This window comes from Acartia tonsa, chromosome 12 (genome assembly GCF_053477335.1).
Source record: "Acartia tonsa isolate MP-2025a chromosome 12, ASM5347733v1, whole genome shotgun sequence".
NCBI classification, from domain to species: domain Eukaryota; kingdom Metazoa; phylum Arthropoda; class Copepoda; order Calanoida; family Acartiidae; genus Acartia; species Acartia tonsa.
In genome coordinates, this window is record NC_137271.1 from 30870995 (window position 1) to 30882260 (window position 11266).

The window sequence follows — 11266 nt, forward strand, 5'->3', positions numbered from 1 at the left end:
CGGACGTACGGACGTACGGACGGACGGACGGACGTACGGACGGACCGACGGACCGACCCTAATTATAGAAAAGCTTCGCTTTTAAAAATGGGGGTTGTAAAAAAGTTCAATTTTGCCCTCATATTGAAATACAACCCTACTTCATCTCTTTTTCGGTTACAGACTGTTTTTACGTTTAAGCCATAAATTATTTTGTTATGATTGTATTATAATTTTGCTGTAATTGTACTAATCTTTGCTGTAGTAACACCTAACAGACTACCAATACTTGCACAACCTTTGTCTGGAAATCCTAACTATTCATAGTAATGCTTTGCGCCAAGGCATCCCCCTACTCTATCTATCAATGTCTTGCATATGCTATAGCAGCAGTAGGAACCTTTTTAGCGTCTTTAGCGCAATGTTCAGCCGAGATTCGAACTAATTACCTCCCAAACGACGAGGGGATGCACTACGCCTTCAGTTACGTAAATTTTTGCTTTTTCAAAATCCAACCAAATTTACATTCACACATAAAAACAGGACTTTTACATGTTTGACATAAGTTTCCATGGACAATGAAAAATAATCTAGAAAAAAATAATTGATGAACTAAGAAAACTTTGTCCAAACGCTAACCAATTTAATTATTCTAATAATCCATTGAAATATGAAAGTAAAAGAATAGATTGAGCATGAGCTATATGTAACTCTATCGACAGGGTGGAGAACCTGTCCCGAATTTGTATTGGGTCATGGAAATCAGCCTACAGGGTCGGAAATATAAATACAACCAAGTTCCTACAATAGAACATAGAGCAATTTGCTTAATAAGAACATACATTTCAAAACGTTATTGTAGAGATGCTGCGCTTATTACATAGATCATAAATTTTGTAAATTGTTTCAGTCAAACAACAACAAAATAGCATTACCATTTGGAAACTTTGTGTCCAAATTGAAGAAAATCAGTTAAAGTGGACAAAAACTGCTTTAACGTTTTTAACAAAACCAAAATATTTTCTCAAAATACTTTTCTCTCTCCCTGTGATATTTAAGGTAGGGCCACTTTGATATTTTAGGTAGTGGAGCATATGTCTTTATAGTGCTACTACAAATGCACATTAATAGATATATAAAATAAATGTTAATTAGCTATTTTAAATACTTGGTTAAGGAATAATATCTATAATACAAAGTGGAGCGATGTCTGTTTGTTTGTCTGTCTGTTTGTTTGTAGCGAAGGATCTCGCTAACCGCTGAACCGATCGGGTTCTCTTTTACAAGGTAGCTTTTCATAGGTCCCGGGAAGGTTTATAACTATTTTCTTGGTGTGTAGGACACCCCCAACCCCCCAAAAAATGAAAAAAAACCACAAAAACAATTTTTTTTTCTTTTTAAAACTAAAATTAAAATAGTGGGGTCGACTAATTTCCCCCCCCCCAAAAAAAAATTTTTTTTTTTATTTTATTTTTCTTTTAAATCTAAAATACGAAAAATTGGTTTGATTAAACTAGGGTCGAAGCCGCTAGTAATGTATAATTTAGGAGAGATGTGATATTGGACTGTCAGTAAACTAGTAACCAAAGTTTTAAACCCACGTTTTCTGATTTGTTGACTCAAAAACCTAATTTTATTAAATATTTAATCGTTGATTCTAAACTAGAAATATCCAAACATTTAAACAAATAATTTAAATCTACGGTATGGGTAGAGATAAGACAATGTTCAATATATTGATGTACATCCCCAATGATGATAACATTATTACCTTTCCTGTAGATTAAAATTATAGGTTGAACAGTTTGTCACATCCTTACAAGGATACAATAGAATTGTTCTACAGATTTAAAACTTTTGATTTAACTTCACATCCAATCGAGTTTAGAAATACTGTATACAAATCTTCTACAACAGCTATAAAATAGTCTGAAACCTTCCAATTAGTATATCTTCATAAAATGAGATATATTTTTTTATAAATCTATAACCTTCTGTATCACAGTTTATTGTAACATTCTGTAAGCTTTTAGTTGTGCGCTACTTATTGATATAATTGTACTTACCAATTTAAATCTTAGCGCAGTTTCCTAAAAGATCCAACAGACACTTATCTGTGGATTTGACCCATGTCCCTAAAGTGCGATAAATTTACTAAATTTCAAATATTTGATAAGCGTAATGGCCCTTACTTTACATTTAGGTTTTCGCTACTTTAAAACAGTCAAATGTAGAAAGATAGCCAAAAGTAGCACTTTAAATTAGTTCACTAAAATATAACTAGCGGCTGCTTGCATCTAGCATCTAGGAATAGCATAAAACCACTCTAAGACTTTAACAATCTAGCAATTTAAGATAATCATCTAGTAATTTGTATTATGATATTCAGAACAATAAGCATCTACTCTACTTTATTTATGAGTATGTGATATAAATTAAGATTCTTAAATTTCTTGTGATTATCCCCTTGCCAAAAAATCAAATCTAGTTCTTTTGAATTTTAGAGAAAATGCTTTTTTTCTTATTTTGTACAGAAGATTAATTATCTTTCCAATAAGTTTTGTTCATTTTAAGTTTTACTTGATTGTACGATAACCTAAGTTCAAGTTTATATTTGAAATGTAAACCTCATTATTAAACAAATTAAACATTTAACTTTCTTTTAAAAGATTCTTTTTTAAAGAAAAGCTTTTATATCAGTATCCTTAGTTTTTGTATAAAAACTAATTGCTTCGCCCTAGAGGCCTCTAGGGGCACCTAAAGAGGAGAGGAGTTGAACTCGATGATCCATTTTTTATTTTAGAATTAAAAAGAAAAAAGGAAAACATGGACTGTTTGTTACACTAGTCTCCAAAGTCTTATAATAAAGATTTTTTATTAATTAATTGGGTGGTTCATTAAGTTAAGTTTTAATACGTTATAACCACTAATTGTAATCTACAAAAGAGGTAAAAGTGTGGATCATCACTGGAGATGTATATTAACTTTTCGGCCATTGTCTTGTCCCTTTAGATCCCCGACTATAAAGGTCAATAAGAAGAATCCTAACAAATTTAATAACAAACTTGAACATATCAAGGTCATATTTAGGGGCTTTGACAAGCTTTCCAAGTCCCCAAAAATTATGAAAAAAATATTTCCCCCATTTGACCCCGCCCTAACGCCTTTATTTGCACCCCTTGTAGTCAAGGACAGGTATAGGTCAACTGAGGAAAGAAGGTTAAAAAATCTATGCCCAAGATCGTTAAAACCTTAATTTCGATGCTGTACCTAAAACATTTTCATTGAAAAATCTAAAAATTAAGTGAAAAAAATACTGTTTTTGGCAAAATATGATCGATGCAACCATTTGGTAGATTTTTTAATCAAATTTACTTACTTACTTTTACAGATTTTACATAATTTTGCTGGCTTCGGCAGGGGAAATGTTTACGAGTTGTTGCAGTTACGACTTCAAAAAAGTTTTAAAAGTAGAAGATTGATAATAATATGGCTACAGTTACCTAACTCTGCAAATATGTACTTGGTTTTCATTCAAGAATAATTGTCCCTGTATACGTTTCTACTAATAATTTTTTGGGGGTGATCATTTTGAGAGCATTTTGCATTTGCGTGATTTTATTTGTGGCGTCTTTTCCGCTTCGAAAAAGATTTTGTGCTCTTTAAATGAAGGTTTAATTTAGTATTACTTAATAAGAGAAAAAAATGGTTCCAAAATACCAGTGTCTAAACTATTCAGTCAATAATTTTAATCCACAGCAGAGGTAATTTTGTTTATCATCATCTTTCTGTGCACCTTGTACTGTCTGGTATCATGTAAAAGTGGTCATAACTGGAATAAAGTCGACATTATTCTTAAATGTTAATATTTTCTATAGTATTTATTATGTTTAATTTGTATTTTTTTGTTTAAAAAAATATCTTTAATTTAATATTTTGATTAACATATTGAAGTGTTAGGTAGAAAATAGAGAATATGCGTTGTGTTTTAAAAGGTTTAAGTAAATTCTTTTACTTAAAGTTTGATATAATGACAAATGACCGGATGAAGGGAAGCATTTTTAATAAAATTCTTATTTTAAAAGAATTTTATGTAAAACACAAAATGCCAACAAAAAATCTAGGTAAAAGTATTTCCTAATTTGTTGGGGGTTTTGGAGCCATTTTTTACAGGAAAGGTTATACTTTAGAACAAAAACAAGAACAATTTCATCTATACTTAGTCTAGCTTTTCACAGGTCCAAGGGTTGTTTATAACAACCCTCTTAAGAGAATTCGCCACTAAAAAAATGCCCCCTCCGTCCAAAAAATAATTTTCTATTTCCTTCCAAAACTAAAAATAAAGTAAAGTGGAGGGCCGCCCTCCTCCTCTCCCCTTTCCTCAAGTGGCCCTAGAGGCCTGTATAGCCTAGTCGCTAGTATATATGTGCATATTATTATTAAGTTTGTATTTGTTCTAATTATCACAATATCTATCCATGCCCCTAAAAAGCATGTTTTAGGTATGAGAAGGGTACTTCCTGTTTTCAGGAAAAAGATTACATGAAAAAGCATTAAATATTTTTGACAACTTTTCCGTTGCTTTAGTTCAAAGTAATTAAAACAAAAATATTATCAAAATGCAGGGATCTAAAGGGATAAGACAATGACAAATAAATTAATGTAGATCCCCAATGAATATCATTTCTGTCGTTTAAAATTAGAGGTTGAAACGTTTGAACACGCAATTAAACGAACCAACGAATCAAAAGTCCCCAAAGTTACTAAGACTACTAATAAGAAAACGTTATAATAAAACGTTGGGAACTAGTGTAATAAACAGTCCATTGTACCCTCTCTCTCTAATTAAAATGTCTTTAACCCTTAAAGATCGGGCTCCAATTCCCACCTTGATAGATCGGGGGGGGGGGGGGGGGGCTCAAAGAGCCCCCCCTCTATCTCCGCTCCTGGTACAGATAAAGACGTAAAATTTTTTTCTGGTGGTTCATGTGTATTTTTAGAGAAAATTACTTTTTCTAGTCATAGCAGTCAGACCGCTCCCTAGCCGCTTTTTAGCGGCCAGCCGCTAAATTTTAAAACAGCTGTAGAGCGGCCAATTTTGCAGCTAGGATGACCAAATTTTAGGACGAACTTTTATTTTTCATAACAAAAAATTACTTTTTCTGATCATCGCCGAAAAACTGCAAATACCGGAAACCGCCATTTTCGGCGGTTACGGCGGTAAAACGGCGGTTGGCGGCGCAAATTAATATTTTTATCTGTTTATTATTGCTCAAGGATTTACCAAAAACAATATAGGTCTCTAGCTGTGATAGAAGCCACGATATTCATGATTTATATCTGTAGTAAAAGCCGGACAAAAATCGGTCATAAAGTCGGTCAGGGAGCGGTCAATCGGTCATAACACCACTTTTCTCAGAAGGTCATTGATATCTAAGTATTCACCAAAAAAATTTTAGGTTTCTACCTTATACACAAAAGTCATAATGTAGAAATTAAGATTTATTTAGAATTTTTTCTAATTTTTTTTGCTACCCAACTGACTTTGACCGGACACCACGACCGACACAGACCAGATATCCTAATAAAATCTGATCTGTAAGGGTTAAGGAATAATATCAAATAGATATTATCTATTCATTTGATTTAAATAAAATAAACAATTAATCAAAGTACTTTTTAAACCTACTTTGGTGTAACAACTTTGAAATTATAAACAATCTAAAAGTGTTTAAAACGCTAGCAAAGATTTAGGGACAAATTTATAATCAAAAGAAAAGGAAATGGCGCAAAAAGTACTAAAATTTTATATTATCAAGGATGACAACATCCTTAAAAGTGAAGCTCTGAAACTAAAGGACAAACGAACATTTTGTATGAAACTTAAAGATTTTTTATTGGAAAACCTTAATTTTATTTGTAATAGAGAAAACTGTTCTGAGTGCATAAATAGATCTTAAAAATTGATTTCATAAAAAAACCTGGTGATTTTTTTAAGGAGGGGGGGGGGGTTGTCTTTTTTTGGCGGGGAGGGGAGGGTTGAATATAGGGCAAAAGTCAAAGTGGCATTCTATAAAAAGATATTATTTTGAATTGAGAAATTTTCTGTTTTTTTGAAAAATAATACAATGACATAGGCTTGAAGTATTGCTTTTTTTCCTTTTTATGAATTTTTTTCTTCCTCCTTTCTTTCTAAATTAAATCTCTACTTATTAATCTTCAATGATATTTTAAAACTTAAAATATGGTATTAAACTTATATACAACAATGATCCATCTTATTATTTTTTATATTTGATTTATTTTGTTTTACTTTTCTCTAAATTCCTTCATCTATTTTTTTTTCTCCATCTTTCTTATTTTTTACTGATTTCTCTTACATAATATGAATGTTTATTTGTGTTTTTTTCTTTTTTTTTACCATCCTCACAACTCAATTTAACTAAATTAAAGTTTCAATTTTCCCTTTTTACAATTAATTTGTTTTATATTCTTTTTTTTTCTTTTCGTCCTCCTTAAAAAGGGGCTCCAGGAATCAAATACACTATCCCCATTTTGGTCAAGATAGTACTCCTGTAGCTCCTGGTGCATATCCTAAAAAATTTTTCCTTTTATTCCACCAATTTATATTTAGTTAATAATTAAACTTAGTATATATTATAATATTTTTGTATGAGACTAAACATCATAATGTAAACTATAAATTGTCAATAGATAGCAGCAATTTAGAGTATTTTATGTGCTATCTCCTAAGCTAGGGGGTACCTGGCAGCACCAAATAAACATTATTATTATTATTATTATTACCACTTTTAGAGTGTAAGAAGAGAATGTAAGTACCTCTGGTGCTGCAACCACCACATCTTAAATTAACTGCCTAAAAAAATGAGGGGGATTTTTTTCTTTTTGAGGGTGTTGGGGGTGTCCCATCCCCAAAGAAAATAGTTTAAAACCCACAGAACCAGTAAATATATTCCCTGAAGAGTAGAATCCAATCGGGTCAGTGACTACCGAGATCTTAAGGGACAGACGGACAGACATCAAGCTACTTTATATTATAGATAATTTTAAACAAAATTGTTGGTAAATTTTATGCACAACCGGTAAAAACAGGATACTGTTTAAAAACATACTTACATTTTTAGGATTTGTTTATAGAGATGCCTCACTTTAAGAGTTGTACATTGTTGTCCTAGAAATCAGTATTCCAAAAATCAGATGAATAAAATAATTATATTATAAAAAAAGGTTGTTGTCATAAAAGAAAAAAAAATTGCTTCCTAATTGTACCTAATTGTTATAGGAATCATCATGCAAAGTTTGAAATCGAGATAATAATTCAACGAACAGACGGACTGATGTGTTCTCCATTTTAGGAAAGCTTCATATCTTGGGGTTGTATTCGACTATTTCATGTACATTTTAGGGTATTTTTTGTCCCCTTCATCGCCATTTAAGTAGAGTCCCCAGATGCTAGAGACGCAAACTCTGTTTGTTAAATTGTACTGCTAAATTCTTTTGAAATCTTATATTATTTTTAACATGAAGAGTTCAGGAATTTTTTTTGCAGCTCTTAGTTACACTACGACAAGGACATGTATTTGTATGTTGGTTCTTGTGTGCTACAACATAAATATAAATTTTCCAATACTTGTCGTTTAAACGTTCATTTAGAGAATAATTTATACCTTGTCCCAATCCTGAATTGGGTCTTTGAAATCAGCTGATAGCGTCGAAAGTATAAACATAGCTGAGTCCCCACTTGGGCAATGTAGTTTTCATAAATACTTATACATGCACAAAAATGTAAATGTTTCACGATCTATGTCTTTATGTTAGTCGATAGACAAATTGTGTATAAACTCAAGTGTATTAAAATATTGTATTTAGTTTTGATTTAGGCTTTAGACTATATTGGTTAGATTTTTAAAATCTAAGCCAAGCTTATAAACAAAGTTGGGATCCTGGAAAGAAAATGAAGTAGCGGGTTTCGTCGTATTTTCACAGTAGCTTTTCTCCTATTTGTAGCCCCTGCTGGGGCTCTAAACCTGCGGGGAAATCTAACCTAACCTATCAAAAAATACTGTGAAAATACGACGAGATCCGATACTTCGTTTTCTTTCCATGTTCACATAATTGTTCTTGTTTTAAAATTCTTTCTTTTCATTTCATTTTAGTGGAAATAATGCTTAAGAGGAATTTTGTTTTTTAGTAATCTGAAACTTAAAGAAAGAATCTTCTTAAATCTTAAGTGTTAAGAGTGCCAGTGTGTGTGTGTGTGTGTGTGTGTGTGTGTATTTGCTCATTTTCCTGAGAAATTTTCCCGCCAATATTCTTTTCATGCAAAAATCCCAACATTTTTTATACCAATTATTTCCAAGGAGGGAGGGGACATTGGTCCGTAAATTACACTGGTACCTACAGTTTTATAACCACTTTATCTTTTTTGCAAACTCAAAACATTGGAAACTTATGATTAATTTTGATTGGTTAGTTTGAAACAAATACGTCCAAACTTTTCAACCATTAATTTTTGAATATTTTTTTAAAACATTATTGCATTATTGGGGAAGCATAAAAATTTATCGTCCATTGTCTTATCCCTTAAGATCCATGAGTTACTTCGCACTTAGCCTCTATTTACTATCAATGAAAATGCTAAAAAACGAAACTTCTTATGATTTACTTATAAATTCTGATTTTTGGCTGAATTCAAAAAAGGAATTAGATCCAAATGTCTCAGCATATCACAATAAAGTGCTTTACATAAGCATATTATTTTATCTTATACAATGAGCATTGTATTGTAAGTATATGTTAAATAGATTAATATTAGAATTAGATTCTAGAGTATATTTACTCTTAAATTCTTTTTTAAGGGAGATGGGTTGTTTCCATGCAGAAAATAGCCTAGCACCTTCTAATAATCAAGTAGGAATATTTCTTAAAAAGGAGAGAAAAATCATTCTAGTGGTTATTGAGATCTTATACTCGGACAGACAGACATCGTTCTAAATAAAGAAGATAATATATTTATTCAGGACCTTTTTCTCTCCTACTCATTTATTATTTGAGCTACAATCTATGATTGCTCATGCTCATTCAATAAATAATTTGTCAATTTTGGTATTGTAATTTGAAGCTCTATCTTTTCTTTTCAATAATCTTATTTATCAAAGAAATAATAAACAACAACCACAGCACTTCAAATTTCTCAGGAAAGTTGGGACAATAAAAGTTCTTCTGAATAACGAGAAATATAACCATATTTTTATTAATCTCCTCTTTCAACTTTATTGGATTTATTTTGCCGATAGAACAATAAAACATCTGGAAAACTTTAATAAATGAAATAACGTGGTTATAAAACTTTGGCTGCTCTAGGAATTTAAAATCTAATGTCCCCTCCTTCCCTGAGCAAATAACATCGTTTTTTGTCTTTAATAATATTCTTAAGTAGTTTTTTTTTCTGTACAACTTATGGATATTATTGTTCTTTATATTTATGGATACTTGGTTTAGCGCACCCAACTTTATAATGCTTAGTTCACACTAAACCAATTTTATTCCTTTGCTGCTCACATTTCTAAAGATTTTTCTAGGACCCAATATCTCCTATTCAATATATATTACATAAATAAATTTTGCAGTAATAATCGTTTTTAGTGATGTTTTTTAATGACTTTTCTACATTTAGGGTCGGTCAGTTCGTCAGTACGTCCGTCCATAGCGGATAGCTCTTATCGTTAATTTAGACATGTTAAAATTGACCTAATGATTTCAAACTTGTCATTTTGTTTCCTATTAAGAAAAGAAATAATTTTTAAAGCGTAGTAAATTTATAATCATTTCAAGAAAGTCTGTATGTACATTTTATTTTTAAGAGGATTGCATTGCTTTGATTTTTTAAATACTGATTCCAAGGACAATTAGGTACAAAGTTATACGTAAGATTGACGAACATATCCAGTTATAGAGAACTTAAGCTCCTACAAAGAATGCTGGCTTTGCGAAATTTAATATTGAGTCTGAAAATAGATTAAAATCTTTCTGATGAAAATCAAATTATATTCATCTAGAAAAGGATAATTTTTCTTGAAAAAAAATAATTTAGATTAAAAAAATACTTTTTATATAAAGTTATTATAATGTGTTACAGGAATCGTCATGCAAAGTTTGATGGACTATTTTAAATTTATAAAAGTTTCGTGTACTTGCTTCGACAGTACATATACTAAAATTAGAACAATACAGAGAAGATTAGCATGGCCCCTGCGCAAGGATGACACACAAAATCGTGAAGCGTTGCACATTTGAAAAAAAAATATTGTGCGACAAAGCCCAAATTACATAACTTTTGCACCACGTCGTCTTCCTGTGACATCATATTCTCCATCTCTTTTTTAGGGATTTTCTTTCCCACATCTCCCTCATTTTATGACGTCATAGGAAGACGACGTGGTGCAAAAGTTATGTATTTTGGGCTTCGGATATTGTGCCTTTGCATCTAAAAAAAAATTATATAATTAAGGAATTATTATATACAATATATGTACATAAAAATGTTACAGAAAATAACTCGTCTTTTACTTTAAAATTTACTACATGGTAAAAAAATTTTATTTTGCATATTACATATTTCTGTCGCTGATATATATAACCTAAAGGAAAATATTTCCTTTCACAAAATATGATTATGAAACTTTGGCTTCAAAATATTTTTTGACCTTTTTAATTCGTGTACATTATTGTATAGCATTAAAAAGTTTTTTTTGTGTGATATTTTGTACCTTCAATAAAATATTTAGTTAAATATTCCTTATAGAAGTAGCTTAAATATCTATAAATATTGACGCCAAACAATACAAATGACCATTAATAGGCCAGTATACATTTTACCATTAGCGAATTAAATCGCATACTGGCCCATCATTGGTCATTGATATCGTATTTTGTATGACGTCATTTTTATGTGAACACTAAGCTGTTTCACATAAGGGATACTTCGGCCTAAAGTTTGAAAATTTATCCCCTTTTTTATAGGCACTATGAAGAGCTTCCTCTGTTTCTGTTAATTTGATATGCATTACATAATTATCAATTCATCCATCTCTTTATCTATTTTACTCTTTATGTCTGTCTGTCTGTTATCTCTTTCATTTATCCCCTTTAATGTCCATCACTTTCCCGTGATAGACATCTAATAAAAGGTTAATAAAGCTACAGATAAGAAAAAAAAAATAGGGATATTTTATCGTAGAAAAACTATTCGGTACAAATCGTACAA

General features: G+C 30.9%; 1 non-coding gene across 1 annotated transcript; it reads left to right on the forward strand.

Moving 5' to 3' along the window:
- Positions 1–10189: 10189 nt before the first annotated feature.
- On the forward strand, positions 10190–10296 carry LOC145334829 (U6 spliceosomal RNA). Its single transcript, XR_013885028.1, has one exon. It is a non-coding gene; the product is annotated as a U6 spliceosomal RNA (small nuclear RNA).
- Positions 10297–11266: the final 970 nt, after the last annotated feature.